This window comes from Callorhinchus milii, unplaced genomic scaffold, assembly GCF_018977255.1.
Source record: "Callorhinchus milii isolate IMCB2004 unplaced genomic scaffold, IMCB_Cmil_1.0 Scaffold1, whole genome shotgun sequence".
In the NCBI taxonomy this organism is placed as follows: Eukaryota; Metazoa; Chordata; class Chondrichthyes; order Chimaeriformes; family Callorhinchidae; genus Callorhinchus; species Callorhinchus milii.
The window spans coordinates 1,655,287-1,676,008 of record NW_024704742.1 but is presented as its reverse complement, the minus strand read 5'-3'; the positions used below and the strand labels follow the sequence as shown (position 1 = coordinate 1,676,008).

At 43.6% G+C, this 20,722-nt stretch overlaps 1 protein-coding gene and 1 non-coding gene across 2 annotated transcripts in view; both read right to left on the bottom strand.

Moving 5' to 3' along the window:
- The window catches only part of ccser1 (coiled-coil serine-rich protein 1), a 444,926-nt gene that overhangs the window by 377,657 nt on the left and 46,547 nt on the right, over positions 1 to 20,722 (bottom strand). The window lies entirely within an intron of this gene.
- Positions 18,734 to 18,805, bottom strand: trnat-cgu. The gene has a single exon. It is a non-coding gene; the product is annotated as a tRNA-Thr (tRNA).

The following is a 20,722-nucleotide window of genomic DNA, read 5'->3' as shown; positions in this document are numbered from 1 at the left end:
GATAACCAGGGCTCGATCACCAGGAATGAGAGTCTGCCTGTACCGGTTCCGTTAGCTCACTCTAAGTTTTCCAGTAAGCGCAGGGGAACCTCATTGTAACGGCCTAAGATAGATGGCCTGGTAAAGCGGAGTGTCTATGGACCTCAGCATTTGCACCATAATTCTGCTTCATCTCCTCGCTGGAGTGTGGTTCCACCTTGTCGCTGCTGCCCTAATTACCTGAGATGACCGTGAGGGTAGACATGGCACACTTCCGGTGCGCACACAAAGTCCTGCACAGAAAGTCCCGCAGGCTTCACTTTGCAAAGAGGGAAGTGATGTCAGTGGCACTTCTTGTGGATTGAAATTCTCCGCATTCCCAATTGCTGTGTTATAACAGGGTTTCCCTTCACTAACATCGCCACCTGATTGGTATCTCCAGCACACAAGGAACCAGCAAATTAAACACTAAATGTGCATGTACACAATAAACATTGCTCCCAGATTAAAGGAATAGAAAAAGTTCTTCAGGCCATTGCACATTATAATAATAATAATCAATCATCCTTGTATTTGGTATAGCAAGCACCTTTCACGCTGGGAGGACGTTCCAAAGCACTTCACATGATTTAACGTGAAATGGAGTGACTGCGTAGGTGTAGGCAGATGCAACAGCATAATTGCATACAGCAATATTCCCATTTGGGGAATTGTTGGTCAGGACACCAGGAGAAACTCCCTCTCTTTTTAAATCGTGCCATGGGATCTTTAACGTCCATCTGAAGCCACGAGTCCAGTCGAACGTCTCATCCAAAGGACGGGACCTCCAACAATGCAATTCACCCGACAGCACTGTATTAGAGTGTCGGCTTAGCCTATGTGAATTCAAGTCCCGACATGGGGTTTGAACCTACAACCTTCTAACTGAGAGAACAAAACGACTACCAGCTGAGCCAGGCTGAGACTGTTCTGTTATTTTATCAGATCCTAGAAGATGTTAGATCCGATTTTGTCTGCATCTCCTAATAGCATTAACTTCCCAAATATCTGTCTATCCATACATCTCATTGATAAGCATCTTCATCAGTTCTGCCTCTATGGTCTCTGGCGTAGCACATTCATTCACACTCTGGGAACTCGTTAGGTGGAGAGATATAGTCTGATCGCTCTTCCGACTGGCTTTTTTTTTAAAAAAGCTCCAATTTTAACACTACCACCTTATTTGGATTCCTTTCTAAAGGGAAGAGTTATCCATTATCTTGCTTGTCGATTTCTCCCAATTGAGGGAGAATTAACAAACTACTGTAGATAGTGGTTGACTATTCCCTCTGGTGTTAATTTAAAAACCTCAATCAGATCATCACTCAATCTCCTTAGATCTTGAGAACTTAACCCAACTTTGCCTGGCTTCTCATCATAGCTAATGCGCTTTCGTTACTCAATTGAAAAACAAATTTTAAGCTCTACTCTGAATGTATTGTGTTGACAGAGATAGCGGTTGACAGGGCTGGTAACTTTTGTTGATAGCTATTGACGCCACACTTTATTTGACTGAATGAAACATAACTAAAGTCCCCCATCCATGGTACCATTCTGGTAAATCAGCACTGCATCCTCTCCAAGGCCTTGATATCCTTCCTAAAGCAAATGCAGAGTGTCTGCAAACGGCAACGAGATGCAAAATAACAGATTGCAAATGTCCCACTCGTCAACATCATAATTTGCAAGGCAGATGCAATGCATATCAGAATTCAGCTATGTATAGCCATGCAAACTACCGTCTGTTTACTGCAAAAAGCTGTTGATTCAGAAAGGAGAATGATGTAAGACTTCCACACTTCGATCTCACACCAGCACTGGCTCACACTCGCACTGAAAGAGCTGCAATTACTTCCCCTTTCCGAATGTGTTACGGGCACAGTACTAGGTTCAACTTGGTGCTATTTTGCAACCATTTTTTTTTAATTAAGGAGTCAGAGTGGGGGGAACTCACTCCTTCCAGTAGCTGGAAGTAAGTCGAACACGCAGACACACACATTCCCTCCATCGCAGGGGAACCCTGTTTCAAATCTAGATTTGAGCAGCACCCCTCCGGGACTGCTGATTTCTTAATTAAGAAACCGCGCAAAAATTGACTTTTTCACATTTCCGAGCAATCGGCTGCAGGTTATTTTTCACAGAAGTGAACAATCGCGAAGTGGTGACCAGCATGATTGCTCACTCGGGTTTAAAATCAAACGTGCCTCTGGAGTTCATCCTAATACTGTCAAAATTTAGGATGCCTCTGTTTACCTAGCAGTATGGAGGAATCCGGTTATTAGTCGATAGGCAGATCACTTCCCGGAGATAATGATCCCTTAAAAAAAATAATAATAATAATTTGATCACTCACCATTGTTTGTGGGGACACTGCTGTGCGCAATTGACTGCCGTGTTTTGCATCCAAATTATACAGTCAATTCACTTTACAGTATATTCTGTGAAGCGCTTTGAGACGTCTCCACAATGTGATATGGCGCTATATCAAATACAAGGTTTATCATTATCATTATAAAATTGCTAGACTCAGCCAGCAAGAGTTAAATAGGGATATGATCTTCCCCACCCACACTTACCCTTGCCCTCCAAAACCTGCCAAGTCAGGGACAACAGTAAATATTGTTTCGTTTTTTTTAAAAAATCAATGACGTTTTAAAAGCATTCACTTTAAGTCGGGTTTGCAACTCACGTAAAAAAAATTAACAACTCGCAGCAATCCAAACCAGGAAGTGAGCAACGGTTGCCTTGCCTACCACACTGTGCCGAGCTAGTTAAGCACAGCTCATCCTTTCATAAGCATCTTACGAGTAAGTCGACCGGCACCGGGCAACTTTTGGCAAGGTCACAACAGTCCGCCTGCTCTCGCGTCTTGTTGGCACTACTGTAGTAAAAGCAGGAAGGCATGACGCTTTCCGTGTATTTTTGCTCCGATTTAAACTGTTTGCCACACACTTCGTCCTCTAAAGAAAAGCTTGAAAATAGCTTGGTTCCTTGCTCACAGGTATTTGCAACTCTCTTCAGAGGAGTTATCAGGATTACACGCCACCTGTCACCAGTCCAGTCACCTTCTACTCTTTCCTCCAGGGACCCGAAGTCATGTTAGGGTAAGCTTCTAACTTGACAAGTGGTCACTACCCGGCACGAGTTCAGGTGGGAAGCCTTAACCAAGGGAATCACAATTGAGTCCAATCCTGCTCTCAGCTAAAGTACTCGCGTACAAATTTTTGTGGGCCAGCAATCAGTAGCACCAAAACCTAACTGATTCCCTCCTCGCTGTCCTGATCAATACTCTTCTTGAACGCACTGCCCAAAACATGGAACTAATTGCCCGAAGCCGTGTTTGAATCCTATAGGAGAGATGCATTTAAAAGGAAGCTAGATATACACACGAAGGAGTAAGACATAGAAGGGTATGAGAGGGAGAAAGGGGTGGGTGGCTGAGTGGAGATGCACACAAGCGTATAAACACCGGTATGGACTGATTGGGCCAAGTGGCCTGTGTCTGTGCTATATATTCTACATAAATCTTCCCTCATCCAAATTCGCACCAAAAAAAAATATTATTGGAGTTTCCTTAATAGAGTTTGTGGGACATTGCTATCATAGATTAGTTGTTGCCTTTGCTACCTTGTGGGACACTGCTGTGTGCAAACTGACTCCTGCAATCGCCTTCAAATCACATAGCCGCAAAATCCGACAATAAAATCCTGTTAAGCTCTGCGAGACATCCTCTTGACGGGAAAGGTGCTACATCAAATGCAAGGATCATTTATTTATCCAGGTGGATAGAAGGAGAGGTTCCAGCCTAGGATGAAGGTAGCAGCAAAGACAGTAAATCAATATTGTTCAAAAGACAAATGTTTATCGTCCTAAATGCTATTGTAAAGGTGTCCGTGTATATGTGGGGGCGGAGTGGGGGGATGGGGAACAATAGCCTTGACAGCAAATTAGAACATCCTCAAATTAAAACGTTAACAAAGCTAACCATGCATCCAGATAACTCTCTACAGCCATCTCCTTCACCCCATTTCCTCACTCAGGTTACATCATAACAACAACTTGCAAAATGCTTATTCTCAAATAGTTTCCGAAGTCTCTGAGGCCAGAAGCATTTTCGTCTCTCTATTGGCTGAGAATAGTCTGAGAAAGATCAAGTCCTCCAGTGCACTTCATTGCTAATATGCACTTGTAATATTGGGAGCTATTCTTGGGCCCAAACACCTGTTACTTCAGCGGCATATGAAGCCTAGAGGGAGTCGCATTTCCTCAAACTGCTCCCTGTAGAAATAAACACAGTAAAAGGTCTCTCGTAGAGCCATTCTGCACTGCATGCAGGAACGTCTTGAAGACACTCCCTGAGTCTTACCTCCTCCCGAACCAGGAACCTCCAGGGACGTACATCATGAGCAGGTGCCGGGATGACCCGATTTGAGATTGATCAATGCAGTCACTTTGGACCAACTTGAAACTCTGACCTGATCCCTCGTTTGCTCGACTGTCGTACACAATACCCAAACTAGATCTTCACTGCATTAGCTCAGGCCAAGGCTTCCTTCCCCTTCCCTCCCCAACAACCCCCCCCCCCCACTCCCCCACAGCCCCCATAAACATAGTGACACTGTTTCGCTTCCTCTCTTTAAACAGGTCACAGAACTACGTGGGGCAGGAAACATCAGGTCATAGAAAGAATCATCGAAAGTTTATAGCACAGAAAGAGGTATTGAAACCCACCTCGTCTGAGCCGGGTATGCGCCGCACTGTCAGAGGTACTGTCCTTTGAATGAGACACCAAACCAGCTGCCCCGTCTGCCTGCCCTGGTGGATGTTAAATATCTCACGGCGCGGTTTATAAAGAGAAGGGAGTTTCCCCTGTTTGCTGGCCAACAATCCCCCAAATAAAATTGGCCTCTCGCTCCATGGCTGTTGGTGGGTCATTGCTGTGAGCTACTGGGCTGCCGAATGTGTCTACAAATGCACAAAACAAGATCATTTTACAGTAAATCTTGTAAAGCGCTTTAGGGACATTTTGACGGCGTGATAAGGCACTATACCAAATGCGAGGATTATATGTGGCCCATTGAGTCTGTGCTGTTGGTGGCTCCCAGTGGAGTTTAGCACACTCCAGTAGCTACCCTTATCTATTCCAGGTCCCCTGCTCATTCCTGGTTACCCTTTAGTGTTATTAGATCCCAGGGACTGCCTTCAAGGGAGAATTTCTTGTTTCAACTGAATAATTTCTTTTATGAGTGTTATTTTCCTCTTCTTCCAAAGGGAATACTTTAAACAAAGAGAACTCGTTCCAGCCTTTCTATCCTCTTTAAGATGCTTCTACGTGGATCAAAAGCTGCACTCATAGTAGGCGGAGAAGAATGAATGAGAAAATTGATTTCCACAGAGGGCCAGTTGCAAATTTTTCTTCCCGTTAATTCGCTTCAACAGGATAACCATTTAATCCCCACACTAGGAGTGTCCCACTCTGTAACAGAGAGGGTTAAGGGAAAAGAGTCTTTATTAAATTACCAGGGATCATGAACCGCTCAGGTATCTGGAGAAACTAATGAAGAACAGTGATTAAATGCACTTTCATTACGAGATGGCTGGTGCCAGCTTTCGTCAATAATTGTAACGCCAGTCAAAAACCTACAAAAGCATTGCATTGCAGACTGCCTGACTTACAGAAATGGCTGTTCTGTGTGAACGGAAGAGGGGGAAACCACCATCATCCTTTCATCGCGATTTTACAAGAATGCTCACTATCGAACCACGGACTTCTCACGGCGACCTCCTGCACTTCAAATTGTATTTCTGTAACATTTAGGATTTGTACTTACAGATTATTTCTGGAGGGAAAAAATACAGAAAATGTACGGAGTGGGTTGGTACCAGTTTAACAGATGCTTGAAGCTTGCTACGCTAAATATTTCCTTGTTCAGCTTCTGAATAACAATAATAGTCCTTGCATTTGATATAGGGTCTTGTCAAAATCATCAAGATGCCTCAAAGCGCTACTGGAGAGTGTATATTTTATTGGGTGAAAACCCGGCAGCCAATCGCGCACAACAATATCCACAAACAGCAATCGTGTGTGTGACCAATTTTATTTGTTGGGCAGGACATCGGGAGAAACTCCTCTCTCTTTTCGAATAGCGCCACGGGATCTTTAACATCCACCTGAACAGGCGGACAGGACCTCAGTTTAATGTCTCATCCAAAGGAGAGTAGGAGATAGTTAACCTTCAGTTTAACTCTGAGTTTAATTGGGAGATAGGTAGCCTCTGGAGAGATTGGTGGTGAATGGTAGGTTCCGGCATAATCTAATGCTTTTGTCGGCCCAAATGAGTATTGATGAATCAGCTTGGTTTAAAATGTTGGTATTCCTTCTACCAGAGGCTTGTCAGTCTTTCTGCTGATACAGCTGATATTCATACATTATAGAGAGAGAGAGGAAGGAGAAACACAGAGAGGGACACGGACGGAAATGAGGACAGTTGAGAGTCAGACAGACAAAGAGGAATATGAACCGTGAAAAATAAGCAGAGAGATAAAGGCAGAATACGAGAGATAAACAGAGAAAGCAAAAAGAACATCATAAGGGTATAAGGAACAGACTCAACCCACCAGTTTTGTGATGCATTCAACACAATCCAGAGTGAAGGACATAGCTTCAATACTTCCTTCTACCCTGTTCTACTTATAAAATAATTTAACTGTGGAAGAGTAACAAGAGTGACAGCACGGAACAACAATAATTTACATTTATATAGAGCCCTTCACGCAGTGCACCGTCTATGAGTGCTGAACAATGGAAGTCGTTTACTAGGTCGCTCACAGTCAAACTTTTTTGCCAGCGTTCGGTCTGCTTTGTGTTTCTCAACGTCGCTTTGCTCTGGAAAATAATTGCCATTAGGAAACAGCTCAGCAACTAATCTGCCCAACGACTCGTACAGTCGTACTCATTTAGTCCGTCTTCTTCTTCCAACCAGATTAGAACAATAGGAATTACTGCAGGAGGTGGCCATTCGACTTTATGAGCGCACGCTGGTTGTTAGTCCTCGAATTGAGCTATCAAGCCTATTCCCACTTCCCTGCTTTCTCCCTTTTATGGAATTCTCAATACTTTTGGGGGGTGTTTTGCTGCACTCTATGACTACAATGCCATTTGTCGCGCTCGCATCCAACTCCGCGGAGAAGCAGAACAATGCCTCAGGGCACCTTCACACAGGCAACCACTGTCATGGGAATATCAGCAAATTAGCTGCCATGTTTTCCTACGTGTACCATGTTACAGAAACTTGTTACGTGTTAAAAAGACAACTTCGTGAAGCGCTTTGACAAGTTCAACATTACAGGCGCTATGCCCAATGCGAGGATTATCATTTTATTATTATCGAACAGGAGAGATTTCATAATAATAAAAATAATCCTTGCGTTTGACATATAGCGCCTTATTACGCTGTTGAGACATCTCAAAGTGTTTCACAGGATAAACTGTAATGCGGTGACATTGTGAATCAGTTACAAGACACAATTAGCTAATAGCTAATCCAACTGCCAACAAACCTAACACATTAAGTGTGCCTTTTCCTTCAAATCAGAAGGGGGGAAAAAAAAACTAAAGCCGATTTACTTTTTGTTTTTACCAGTAACATTGCTTGGAGTCGGTGTGGAAAAAAAACAGCCCTCGTTGACTGCTGCTTTGCTTGTGTATCTATTTTCATTACATTTAATTTCAGTCGCTTCCTCCTTAGCAAAAATGTTCAAATATAAATGATGCCACGCTGCTCGCCACTAACCATCTCATCAATGTTTAATGAATTGATTTTTTNCTCTCTCTCCCTGCAATATCTTCCCCCTCCACAGTTTCCTAGGGAGACGAGCAGGAGACCACCTCCCTTGTGAATGCCAGTGCCACTCTTCGAACTGCTGGAAGGTGTACAGCTACAGCCTGAGGCTATCCTGGCCAACAATTCCGTTGAGAAAAGTGATCATTCATTCCATAATATTTGCTGTGAAGCACTTTGAGAGGTTTTGACGATGTGATAAGGTATAATATCAAATGCAAGAATTGTTATTGTTATTATTATTACTATTATCCTCCCTCCATGCAGGAAAATATGTGGTTCACAAGATCGGTCCAGTGATGAGAAAGCCCTTCAGCTCATCCAGTCTCATCCCTCCAGACCATCCACCTGGGTGTTTGTAGCGGAGGAGGATGGGTGTGGCAAACTTTTCTAGTGGCCCAGGTTATATAACACATTCCTCAAACCCTGGGGATCATCCTTGTGGCTCTCCTCTGCACCGCCTCTTAAGCCTAAGCAGAACCCCTATGTCATGGTGACCAGAACTGTAGGCTTCTGTGCAGTGTCACCTTGCAGAAGCACGTTTGTTTTCTCTCTGACCGTTAGCAAACTGAGTCTCGTCCAGGCCAATGTTGAGGCTTCTGCCTCGCCAACAGAGGCCTGAAGCAAAGCTGCGACTTATAACTTCCATACCACGGAAAGAGCTTTGTTTCTTGATTGGTCGGCACTGCAGTCGTGTAAACTGAACAGCTTACACAGCACCTAGATATCACTCTTAATTGAAGCCAACGAGGATGATCTCCAGTGTTTGAAGCCATTCCGGAATTCTTTTCATCAGTTGTTAATCATCATTAAAGGGCAACTGTAATTCCCTCTGTACACGAGTTTACCCACGGTTAGCACAATCCACAAAATTAGGCCCTTGGGACAACCCAAGGACGCGAGATGCAGAATAATTTGCAGGTGCTGAGTATTCTGCTCACCGACACCGGGGAGAAATCCTTTCCAGCCCGCCCAGTTGGTAGGATTCCCGCTCCAAGTCAGAAGGTTGTGGGCTCACAGTCTGGGCTAGAACTCCAGTGCAGTGCTGGGGAACACTGCATTACCGCTTCATGTGTGACATTAAACCGAGATCCAGTCTGACTGTTCAGGTCGATGCTAAAGATTCAATGGGTACTATTCGAAAGCAAAAGGGAGCATCTCCCGATGTCCTGGTCAATAACGCCCCAGATACAATTGGTCATTTCACTCCGCGACTGTTTGTAAGATATTCCTGTGCACATATTGGCTTCCGAGTCCATCTACAAAACACAGTTACCCTCAACTTACTTTGCAATAAATCTCGTGCAGCCCTTTGAGTCGTCTTGACGACGTGACAAAGCTTTATAGCAAAAGGTTATGAAAAAATGATGTGTGGGTCTAGATTTACTCTATCTATGTGGTATTCTACAGTCCAGAATTTGTCAAATTGTTCAATTCAGCCTGAACTTTGAAACTGTTTTTTTTCTCTACAGTTCTTGAAAGAACTTAGATGTCTAAGTGTTTGTGTCAAGTACACACCTGCACAGAGCTGTGCGTACTCACTCAGATGTATGTACCTGCACAGAGTTCTGCACGTGTATACATACACACACAGTACCATTGGCAATGGAAGTGCTTTACGATTGGTGGGGGAACAAAGCCGGAGGGTGGGGAGGCAAAACTGCGACCGATGACACTGGAGTAATGACCGGGATCCTTTAACGAGTCCATCCTCACTATCGACAACAGCATTTTCGAGGTGAAGTCAGTTGCCAGGGATTCCCGCCTGGCAAGTGAAATCGTAAAGTGAAATCATCCCAAATAAATAGCAATCACAGGACCTCGGAACCGACTCAGAGACGAGACAGTCTTGACGCTGAACCAAGCTCACCATCAACAGAAACTTTTTTTTTACGTTGGGAGGGAGGGGGCAGAAACATACCTCGCCAATGTTTTCATTGGAGAGGTGTGAGCTCCCACTGCCAGCCTTCGGTTCCACCACCAATCCAATCCCCCTCACCTTCCCTATTACAGTAGGTACTTTCTTTGTGGGGACGAAACCAATGCAAACCCCTCTCATTCTGAATGAAGTCAATTATAAGTCAGAGGTTGGGCGACTGTAGCTATACAACCTCTGGATCTACACCCTTCCATGGCGGAATATCTCAACAACGAACTTATGGAGTTGGAGTCCTGTAGCTCAGTGGTTAGAGCACTCGCTTTGCAAGCGAGAGACCTGAGTTCAATTCCAGGCAGAGGGCGAAACCTTGGGCAAGTTTCCTTACTCCACACAGAGCCTAATAATAATCCCTCCAAAACCAAAAACAATAATAAATTGGTCATTTTCAATCTACGACTGTTTGTGGGACATTGCTGTGCGCAATTGGCTGCCGCGTTCGCCCACAAATATACAGTCCATTCACTTTACAGTATATTCTGTGAAGCGCTTTGGGACGTCCTCCCGACGTGAAAAGCGCTATATCAAATGCAAGGATTATTATTATTATTATTATTATTATGAACACACGAGCGAAAAGCAACCGGCAAACTTCCAACATGGGAGTCCTTGCTATTCAATGTTGACTGTGGCCACTGAACCAATGGCATTTGAACCAAAACTCCTCAGCCTTTGCCTGAAGACAATTGCTTAAAACGTAAAGGTTGTGCAGAATTGGGGAAGCCAATTTTCTTACTCGAGGTTCCTACAAGAAAATGCGTAAGAGTGGTTTTCAGATCATGACCAAATTTAAAAATTTTCCAAAAATTGCACGAATTAAAATTGTATTTCAAGGATACGGTCTTAAGCCTAAGACTGTGAGAAATTGCGGGCCACTGAATATTATAATTCTGAGACAGAAATACTAGCATCTTGGGAACAATGTTGGCTAAGGAGCTTGATTTGAATTTCACAGTTCTGTTCTCGTGTGTTTACATTGAGCAGGGCATTGTAAACCACTTAAGGCTAAAGTATGCCTTGTAATATTACTATATTTGTTTCAATCGTAACCTTATTAGGTGAGGTGTGTCCGCTCTTGCCCAGAAGAAGCCAGACAGTCCAATCACGAAACACCGAGTGCATGCCCTGTTATTTTCTCTGCGTGGCATTAATAAATGCTTCCCCCCCAACTCTCAACCCTTCATATGTTTCCATAAGATTAGGTGGCTGTACAGTAGTTTAGACAATTAATGTAAGACAGTCTGAGTTGGCAATGTTCGATGAAGGGAGGATTTTCTTTTACTGTAATTAATCGCTTGTGACCCACGATGTACAGTATTTCGAAGCCGGCAATTCTTTGTATTGATAGTCCAGTATTAAGCCAACAGTGCTAACCAACCAGAACCCTGATCCTGACAGCAAGGGAGATATTGATCAGCATTTACTAACTGTGCTGGGACAGGCACTAGGCAGTAACCTTGACGTATAAAATTGATGACCGCGAATTCTGCAGTGAAGGTCCTAACAAAACAATTGAAGTGCAAAATGTGGTGGGTTGTGTACATGTTGGAGAACGGCTCATTTACAATTGTGTCCCTTATTGATTTTACCGCAACACCTATGGAGAATTACTCTCAATTAGTTGCAGCATTGCAGACCTGAATCAATAGGAGTCTCGAGTCTGGAAGTAAAGGGAATCTCAGAGAACTGTGTGTGTGTGTGTGTGTGTGTATGTGTGTTTGTGGCGGGGGGTGGGGGGGTGGAGGGGTGCTTGTCTGAGATGATTAAATGCGCAATCACATCATTTAAAACAGACAGATCGAAGCAACCTTATTCCCAAAACCCGAGAGGATTCAAAGGAAACCAGAAACCTACGCAGCTAAGGCTGGAATGTAGCAGCAAATAATAAACACATTGATTGCCAGTTTTATTATTAAAAAAAAGGTATCACTGTGGAAATGATAATATAATAGTAATCCTTGCATTTGCTGTAGCTCCTCATTACATCTCAAAGCGCTTCACAGAATATACTGTAAAGTGAAATGACTGTATATTTTGTGGGCGAAATAACAGCAGCCAAGACCATTAACCACACCGCTAGAGGAATAAAGATAAAAGTAAGAGATGGCATCTTCTTCATTTTGGGTTTAACTTTTGTCGATAGAATAGATTTATCAGAAGTGAAAGCTGTTAAACTGTACCTGAGATAGGAGCCAAAGTGAAAAGAAATCACGGTCACGTGGGGAATGGAGGAGTCGAAAGATTTATAAATCCTCTTATGTTTTATTTCCTGGATTTCCGAAATTGGGAACGTGAAATTTATATTCTTTCCTCCTGAGCTCTCCCGCTGGGGCTCTGTTCCGCAGGCACCGACTGCCCTCTGGTACTGGGCTGAAATGGTCATTTATCATGCATGAGCTTGGTTCGTGAATGTTGGCAGACAACAGAACGATCTACAGCTGAGTCTGATCCTGACCTGTCATATATACCACACACCTCCGCCACACACACACACACACGCATATCCCCACACACACACACACCGACCCCACACACACATACACCCCCCAACCACAACGCGACACACACACCATACCCACAAACATCAAACACACAGGAACCACACACCCCAACACAAACCACGTACACACACACACACACACACACACACAATCAATTGGACAGAGCGCTGGTACAGTGGATTTATTTTGGTGGCGGCTATTTTGCAGAATTCCGTTCTCGTTACACTGCGCTCCGATTCAAAGGAATCGCAATTGAAAGAGTCGTACAATTTGATACCGCAAGCCTTGGAACAATTTTGTTGAAGTAAATTTACTGACAGTGCACGAGCCACTCTGGATGTACATTTGAAACAAAGGCAAATCCAGATCCAGAGGATAGGAGTTCCAGAAGCCTCCAGTGGACAACACAGAACAACCTTACAACAGAACAACAGGGTTACAATATGGGTCAATAACAATGTGGGTCATTAATATCAGGCTCTTATTAATTATTGTTAATAATAGTAATAATCCAGAGGATACGAGTTTTAGAACTCTCCAAAATCCTTGCACATGATATTGTACCTTATCAGACGTCTCAAAGCGCTTCACAGGATATCCTGTCAAGTGCAGGCATTGTATGTTTTGTGGGAAAATATGGCAGCCAATGTAGAAGGCCCAACACGCAGTTGAAAAGATAGATCTCGAGGCGATTTCTGAAGGCAGGGACGTCGGGGGTGAAAGCAGAGAGGGACTCCGGGATGGAGGACCATAGAGTGGGAGAAGGCCAGGATTCACAATTGCTCACAATTTGGGAAAAATATTCCATACCAGGTCTTGGGAGTTGATATAACCTCAAGGATACGACAGCCGCACAATTCCCCTTCGTGCAGGCTTTAAACCTCATCCTAGGCATTATTTTCATACATGCGAGTTGCGGACCATCGATCCAAACACTTCCATTGCGTGCGCCTTTGCCAGCTTCATCCAGTAAATCAACCCCTCAGGTCATAAGAAGCAATTAGCTGGGTAATTTCTATCTGTATCTTTTGGCAGCTTAGGACCTGTTTGAAAGCCAGTTCTGCTGAAAGTCCTGTGCCATCTGTACATGGTTCACTCCTGGCATACTGCAGAACACAAACATTTACAAAGAGAATACATGAAGGTCTTGCTCGGCCTTCTAAAACACCAATATTAGGGCACCAGAACTATGCTAATTCCTCACGCTCAAATACTGCAATACTGTGGTTGCCTTCCATCTCAAACAAGAGGTACAAGTTGCACACAAGAGCAAACAAATGTCAGGATTTCCTGCATTTGATATAGCAATTCTCACAACAAGAGCGCATCTCAAAGCACGTCACAGGGTCTTGTGTAAAGAGCAGTGACTGTACATTTTGTGGACGATCAAAGCAGCCAATTTTACGCACGTCAGTGTCTCACAAACAGCCACGGAGTAAATGGCTAATTTTATCCTGGGGAATGTTTGTTAATAACACCAGGAGAAACTCCCTTCTCTTTCTGAATAATGCCAGGGATATTTAACATTCACCTGAACAGGTAAAGGGGGTCTGGGTTTATTGTCTCATCTGAAGGACGGCACCTCTGACAACACCAAACCCCTCCCAGCCCTGCATTGGAACACCAGTATAGACTTTATTGGTTTTAAGTTGTAACCTGTGACTGGAACGCACAACCTTTTGTCCCATAATCTTTCTTAAGTTGACACAAACATCGCAGCGAGGATGCAGGAGACTACACCGTTCTAATTCCCTTTCTAACAGAGGCTCTTGCATTTCGCGTTTTATGATTCCTTTAGCTGTTATTGTCTGTTATACCTCTTCTGAAGAAAACACTGAACATAATAAACAAATGAATTCAATAAAACAAAAAAGAAAAACTTTTAAATGAAAAGAATCCAGCAAGCCTTGCTGAAACATAGCTTTGTGGCCTCCAGTCACTATGTCGCTTATCTCCGGAACTCCCAAACACTTTTCCTTCACCTCAAACCCTGTCGGTCTTTAAATCCCACCTTAATTCCCAGCTCTTCACACAAATCTATGGGTATCTCCCCTGCTCCCTTGCTCCGCATCAAACCCCACCACTGTAAAGTGCTCCAAGACATGAAGGGCACACCATAAATGAATGTTGTTGCTGCATCCATTTTCCTCCTGTCTGGGTACAATTCTCTCTTGTCTGCACCGGTGTCCTTGTTTACTGCTCACCATGACAGTATTAGGTGCTTTACGCCGCCTTTTCCTTGTCGGTTACTGTAACCTTATGAACCTTAGGCACCTCAGTATTGTTCAGAGGAAAATTGGGACCCGTACTGTGTTTGCTGATCAGGCTAATTTACTGCCTGATTTCTTTCTTAATGGTCATAATGACCAACGGGAGGCTAATTCCCCCAGGTTATTTTAAGATCTTTTGGAAGGGAATTTAATGGGACACAACATAATGCCCTTATGACCTGAGCGCCTTCATCACCATATAGTGCACATAATGACTGCACAGAACAAATGCACATTTCTGTGGCGAAAACGGGACTCGATCCCATTCTCAGTCACCTGAACGCAAGGGCGTGAATGTGCATTGCAACACTGGGAATCGCGAGCGAGGCACTCAGAGCTGTGCTGTGAGTGAGCGAAAATGGAAGTTCATGAGCGGGGGTTTAATGGAGAATGGTCTTAGATGAGAAAAAAATAAAATAAAATTGGTCACTCACTCCATGACAGTTCGTGGGATACTGCTGTGCGCAATTGGCTAATGGGTTATTATTATTATAATAAAACAGGAGAAACAATACTGAGAGCCCGAGAAAAAATGGGCAGAAATATTGAAAAAAAAATCAGAATTTCAAAAAAAAATTACTGACAGACTCAATTAAGATTACAAAAGGTGCTATGAAGCCCAATTTGTATCCACAGTATTCAATTCTACGCAAACTCAAATCTTGCTTTTATATAATATGTAGATCTTCATTTTCTATGGCAGATTTTTAAGGGCTATTCTCTAATTAAATATTTATACCTTCAAAAAGTTAGAATTAAGAAGAAATAGATGGAAGATACTCAACACATCTCTATTATAAATTCAAAATATTTCACTATAACCTCAAGAACAGTGAAAATAACAGGGAATTAACATGAACGCACGTCACTCTCTATCTTTTAAATTAATAATCCTTGCATTTTGGGTGTTTATTTATACAATGCAATTTACATTTACTTTGTGCCTTTCTTTTCTGGAGGACATCTCAAAGGCGCTTCGCATTGCTAGCAAAGGGAGCAGGCGAGTAGCATCGAGTGAGACATTGTCACGGAAGCTTTAAGGTCCACCTGAACGAAGCAGACTGGACCTCAGCTTAATGTCTCATCCCAAAAGACGACACTCAAGACAACGCAGTGCTCTCCTGGTATTTCGCTAAGAGTGTCAGTCTTCTCCACGAGCTCAAACCCAACCTGGAACTTCAACCCAATACCATCAAACCCTGAGGCGAGAACGTGACAATCTGAGGCAAGCTGTCAGCCGTGGAGCGACTCTGTCTTACTGCGACTGTGTAACGTTCGCAGTCAGATACCGCCCGAAGAATTGGCTTAGCAGGAATTAGAAAGTTCTGAGGCTGTAGGGTACGCAAACACTCGTGTGGGGAGTTTACACTTGAATAAACATCACAGCACAACGCACCCCCTCTGCCACAGATTCCGGTGTCAGCCAGGCCCAGCTGGTAGCAGTCGGAGAAGACGTTAAATCAAAGTTCAGGTGGAAGTTTCAGCTCCGTCAGCACTACTCGAAAAGAGACGGGAGTTTCTCCCAGTGTCCTGGCCAACAATTCCCTACATAATATTGGTCATTCACTTCATGGACGTTTTGGGGATATTGCTGTGCGTAAATTGGCTGCTTAGTTCGCCGACAAAATGAGCGCACTTTAGAGAAATCTCAGTGAAAAGCAATTCAGTGCTGAGTAGTATTACGACCTTGCGGGTAGTAATAATAATCAGAATTCCATAATTCCAAAGACAAACGGCTTGCTGGTTACCAATTACCACTGGACTCAAATCCTTCCGATAATGATTTAATTTTCAAGTGCTTTCTTCGGAACACACGCCAATGTGAAAGGAATGGGAAGGATTATATTCAACAGCCATCACGAACGTACTGCCCTTTATACCGATAACCAAGAGGGGACAAAAGCCATCTTCGAAAGCAGAGGGTCGCATTGAGTCAACCTAAAATAATTGAAGCGCAAGAGTAGTATCTATACAGGAGATCAGTGCATTTAATAAGTTGAAGAACTGTGACAAGCTCACTTCCATTGGCAACAGCTGAATATCTTTTAGTTCCTTTCAACGGCGGAATTGTTCCCGCATTCAATTTACAAGTGGGTCAAAAGCTCAAGGAGCCCCTTCTGCTTCAGAGAAAATGTAGATACAAAACACAGACCATCATCTAACCGCGTTCCTTGCCCATCTCCTCCCCTCCACTAAAATAATGCTGCGTCAGGGGGAGGAAAAAAACTGCAGCAGGTTGGGCCGAAACTATAGCGGTAAGAGTATTTTTTTTTCATGCACGTGTCAACTGTGGTCTGCCCAGGATATAAAGAAAAAGATTCACTTTTAAGTGATCGGTGGTGCACATTGCGACAGTTCCACTATAAGTAGTTAACTGTGATTCCAAACACCCTGCTCTTCACCAGCAAATAAAATACAATCAGGCAGGAAGTCCACAGGGGCCCACTGTACGATCCCTTGGTCTTCCACCTGAGGTCTGGGTGACGCAGACTGGCTGATCATCACCAGAAAATGCCATGCAGCAGACAGGGAAGTTCTCGAACAACTTCGAAAGATGATTGCGATCTGTGATTCAGTGTCAGGTTGGCATTCAAGCGCTTGGTGGTCGAAAAGGACTGTTCAAGACTCTTCTTCACAGTTAGCGCGTTATTTTTCCATAGTTCAAGTCGGGTGTTTGGCTTCAAGATTAGGAATCCCACATTTTTTGGGAAAATCCCTAAACCGTCCCCTTATGCGCTTGATTTTGAAGCTTTGATTGTGACACTGTATTACGACATTGCATTGTCTTCAAATACAGAGTTCAGACAGAGGATAAGGTTGAAGTATTGCAAAACAATAGAGACTAATTAGCAATCTATAATAATACCCCTTGCATTTGGTAGAGCACTTCTCTTGTGAGGAGGACATACTCCCAAAAGCACTTCGCAACATTCCCCCGCAAGTGTAGTGACCGTGAACTTTCTAGGCGAAGAATATCGTGTTGGAAATAATTTGCATTGTTTCATTATTCCAACTGGGGGAGGAATTCCGCTCGGGTGGGTCTGAGAATTACTCAACGGAAGATTTGGCAAACTCGTACACTTCACGTTGAAGCCAGTTTCCTGGAAGTTTCTTTTAAGAAATACATTACGATGGTTTCGAAAGTTAAGACAAGTGAAGTCCACAATTTGCCGAATTATAGACGCATAAATAAAGGTGGAATTTCTCCCGGGATATTCCTGTTGGTCCATGGGAACGCTGTTTCAGACGTAGATCTCAATAGATGGGAGTTCCCGTGGGTTGTCGCAACATACTCCTGAGGAAGCCAGTCACAAACTCCACTATTTAAACCCCAGTATGTAGGCTTTTAGCAAAGGCAAACAGCTTGCTGACAGACTGTGATCCTTTTAGCCCAGACATATGCTTGGATTTAGGAACCCAAGAACTTTGTTCATTAAAGCTCTTTTCAAGCCTCTCAAAGTAGGCTATATGCGACAAAGAAATCTCTCCTAAGGTGCCTTGACCGGCAGACATCAATTAACACGTCAGCCGTGATCCTTCAATAATTTCACCCCCTTTCAATCCTAACCTGCAGAGTCTTAGGGAAAAAAAGATTAATCTTAATATACCAAGTTATTTTGCAAATTGCACCCACCGGCACAGAAGGCAGTCATTTGACTCATTGTGACTGTGCTGTCGCCATCTACTTTAATCCCATTCCTGTAATATCAGCTTTTAATATTATGACAGTCTCTAATTCCAGTTGACATACCTTTATAGGCTCAGCTTCCACAGCTATTTGTGGTAAATTGTGGAAGCAATGTCTATCCTTTCCATGTGAAACCATTATATTAGTATAAAAAGTATTGTATTGTGAGGCATTCACGTTCCATAAGGCATTCGCAATGTAGGTGTTCACCTACGATATACACAGTCACTCCATTTTACAATAATAATAATCCGTACATTTGATATAGTGCTTTTCACGTCTTCGAGATGTCCCAAAGCGCTTCACAGAATAGACTGTAAAGTGAATTGACTGTATATTTGTGGACGAAACGCGGCAGCCAATTGTGCACAGCGGCGTCTGTCCCACAAACAGTCGTCCATTGAAGTGACCAATTTATTATTGTTTATTTTTGAGGGATTATTATCAGGCGTGTGGAGTAAGGAAACTCGCCCAAGGTTTTGCCCTGCCGGGAATCGAACCCGGGTCTCTCGCTTACGAGGTGAGTGCTCTAACCACTGAGCTACAGGACTCCAGAAGATGCTACTCAACATTTTGAGACATCCTGTCGGTGTGAAAGAGGCTGTATCAAATGAAAAGCTGAATATTATTAATCCTCTTTCTAAATATAAGATTTTCTAAGCTCCCCTTTTCATATCCAGCACATTCCCTTAATAATACTTGCATTTGATGTGGCACCTTTCAGGTCAGAAAGACGTCTCAAGGTGCGTCCATGGAATTCACTGTAAAGTGCAGTGACTGCGTATTTTGTAGGGAAGGCAGACGGCCAATTTCTGTACAGCGACATCCCACAAATAGCCACGAAGTGAAGAAAAATTCTGGGACACTTGTCCATCTGTACATTAAACATAAGGAACAACCTTATCTGTGCAATACATATTTGTATGCATCAGGCTGCTGGGCTGGAGTGATTGCCCAATGTAAATTGGTACATCTTATAGAAGTAAAACTGCCACCGTTAGATTAAAGCCGTCTATTCACTGGAATAAAAGAATTTGGCTTATACATAGAGAGGCATCTTATTCAAGTGGTAACCCGGGGAGCTGGAACTACCTCCTCTGCACTACTTCAATTCTGAGTACTCGGTCGCAGTTTCTGTGGCAGGAAATTCATTTCCAATGCAGTTGATGTCCCAAATTAAAGTTCACCTTCGAGGCTTTTGTATGTGCCGAGCTTGTCAATATATAAAAAAAAAGACAAATGGAAAGAACATATCTTTCAGTCTACTCGGATCTTGCTTGCTGCGTTGTTTTTTTTTCAGGGTTTCTATTGTTTCGTGTAAACACAATGTACCCGTCAGTACAGCTCCCCCACTCCACTGCTCTGTTCGCACTGATTAACGCCGTTATCTGCAATGTGTCTTTGAGGCAATTCAACCGAGAGGTTGAGAGACAGGCGCCCCAGAATGCTTACCGTGTAAAAGTCAGCCTCTATTAAAGGATCTATCTACACAAAGGAATTGCGGGCGCTAAAGGGTTAAATCGCGTACAGCTATATTTTTATTGCATTCCATTCCTTGAAACATTAACTTGAGCAGATAAACCCCCTGAAACGAAGGGTCATAGTCTATTTTACAGATCGCCTTTGGGTTATTGTGCTGCCCTTCCGTGTCGCATGCGGAACGCGTACAGCCTGAAATTTTCAGCTCGTGCACTCTCCCACAACTACAAGCACAAGTGCCCGACATCTGCTTTGAGATTTCCGAATTGGAACAGGAATGTGAAGGAGCCCACAGTGGCAGGAGTTAATTGCACGCCGTGTCATGTTTCTCGCTGGTCTTACTTTGCAATGGCACAGCGCCCAGCCTGCCCAGTGCATCAGGCACGTTTACACCTCTCTGGTTATTGAACAAAGGCAACCGACGGTCGCTGCTGTTCACCTGTGACTGGACTTGCTTGTGGATTAGGTCGAAAGATTTCCAATAAAACGCTTGATATTTGCAGCTGGGTTAATTTATCGATCTATTCCACCAGCTTCGCTGATGGTTCGAGCTGGTAAAATCTACTGCCTGGAGGAGGAACAGACTCGCACAGGCTCAGCAGGTCCCAAATCAATCGTGTCTAGAGTTAGCTGATCTCATCTGGGCAGTGGGGCGGGTGGGGTGGGGGGGGGGAGATTGACTTCATATTGCTATCCAGTGATTTGATCACCTACTTCCTTAAGCACCCTTGCAATGCACTCAATCCAGATTATACTCCTTGCCAAAAAACATTGCCGACAGTGAATATAACTAATGGTTCTCCGACATTCAGGTCCTTCAGATTCTCGACTCGAGGGCCCGAGAAAGCTGTGAATTCAGAGCCACAAAGGCAGACTCGACCATAGTGATAAAGCCATTATTCCGAGCCTCCCCAAACACACACAATGCCGTCTTTCCGTCTGCCATTCCTTCCCTCCACCAGCAGGGAATATAGAGATCCCTCCTGACA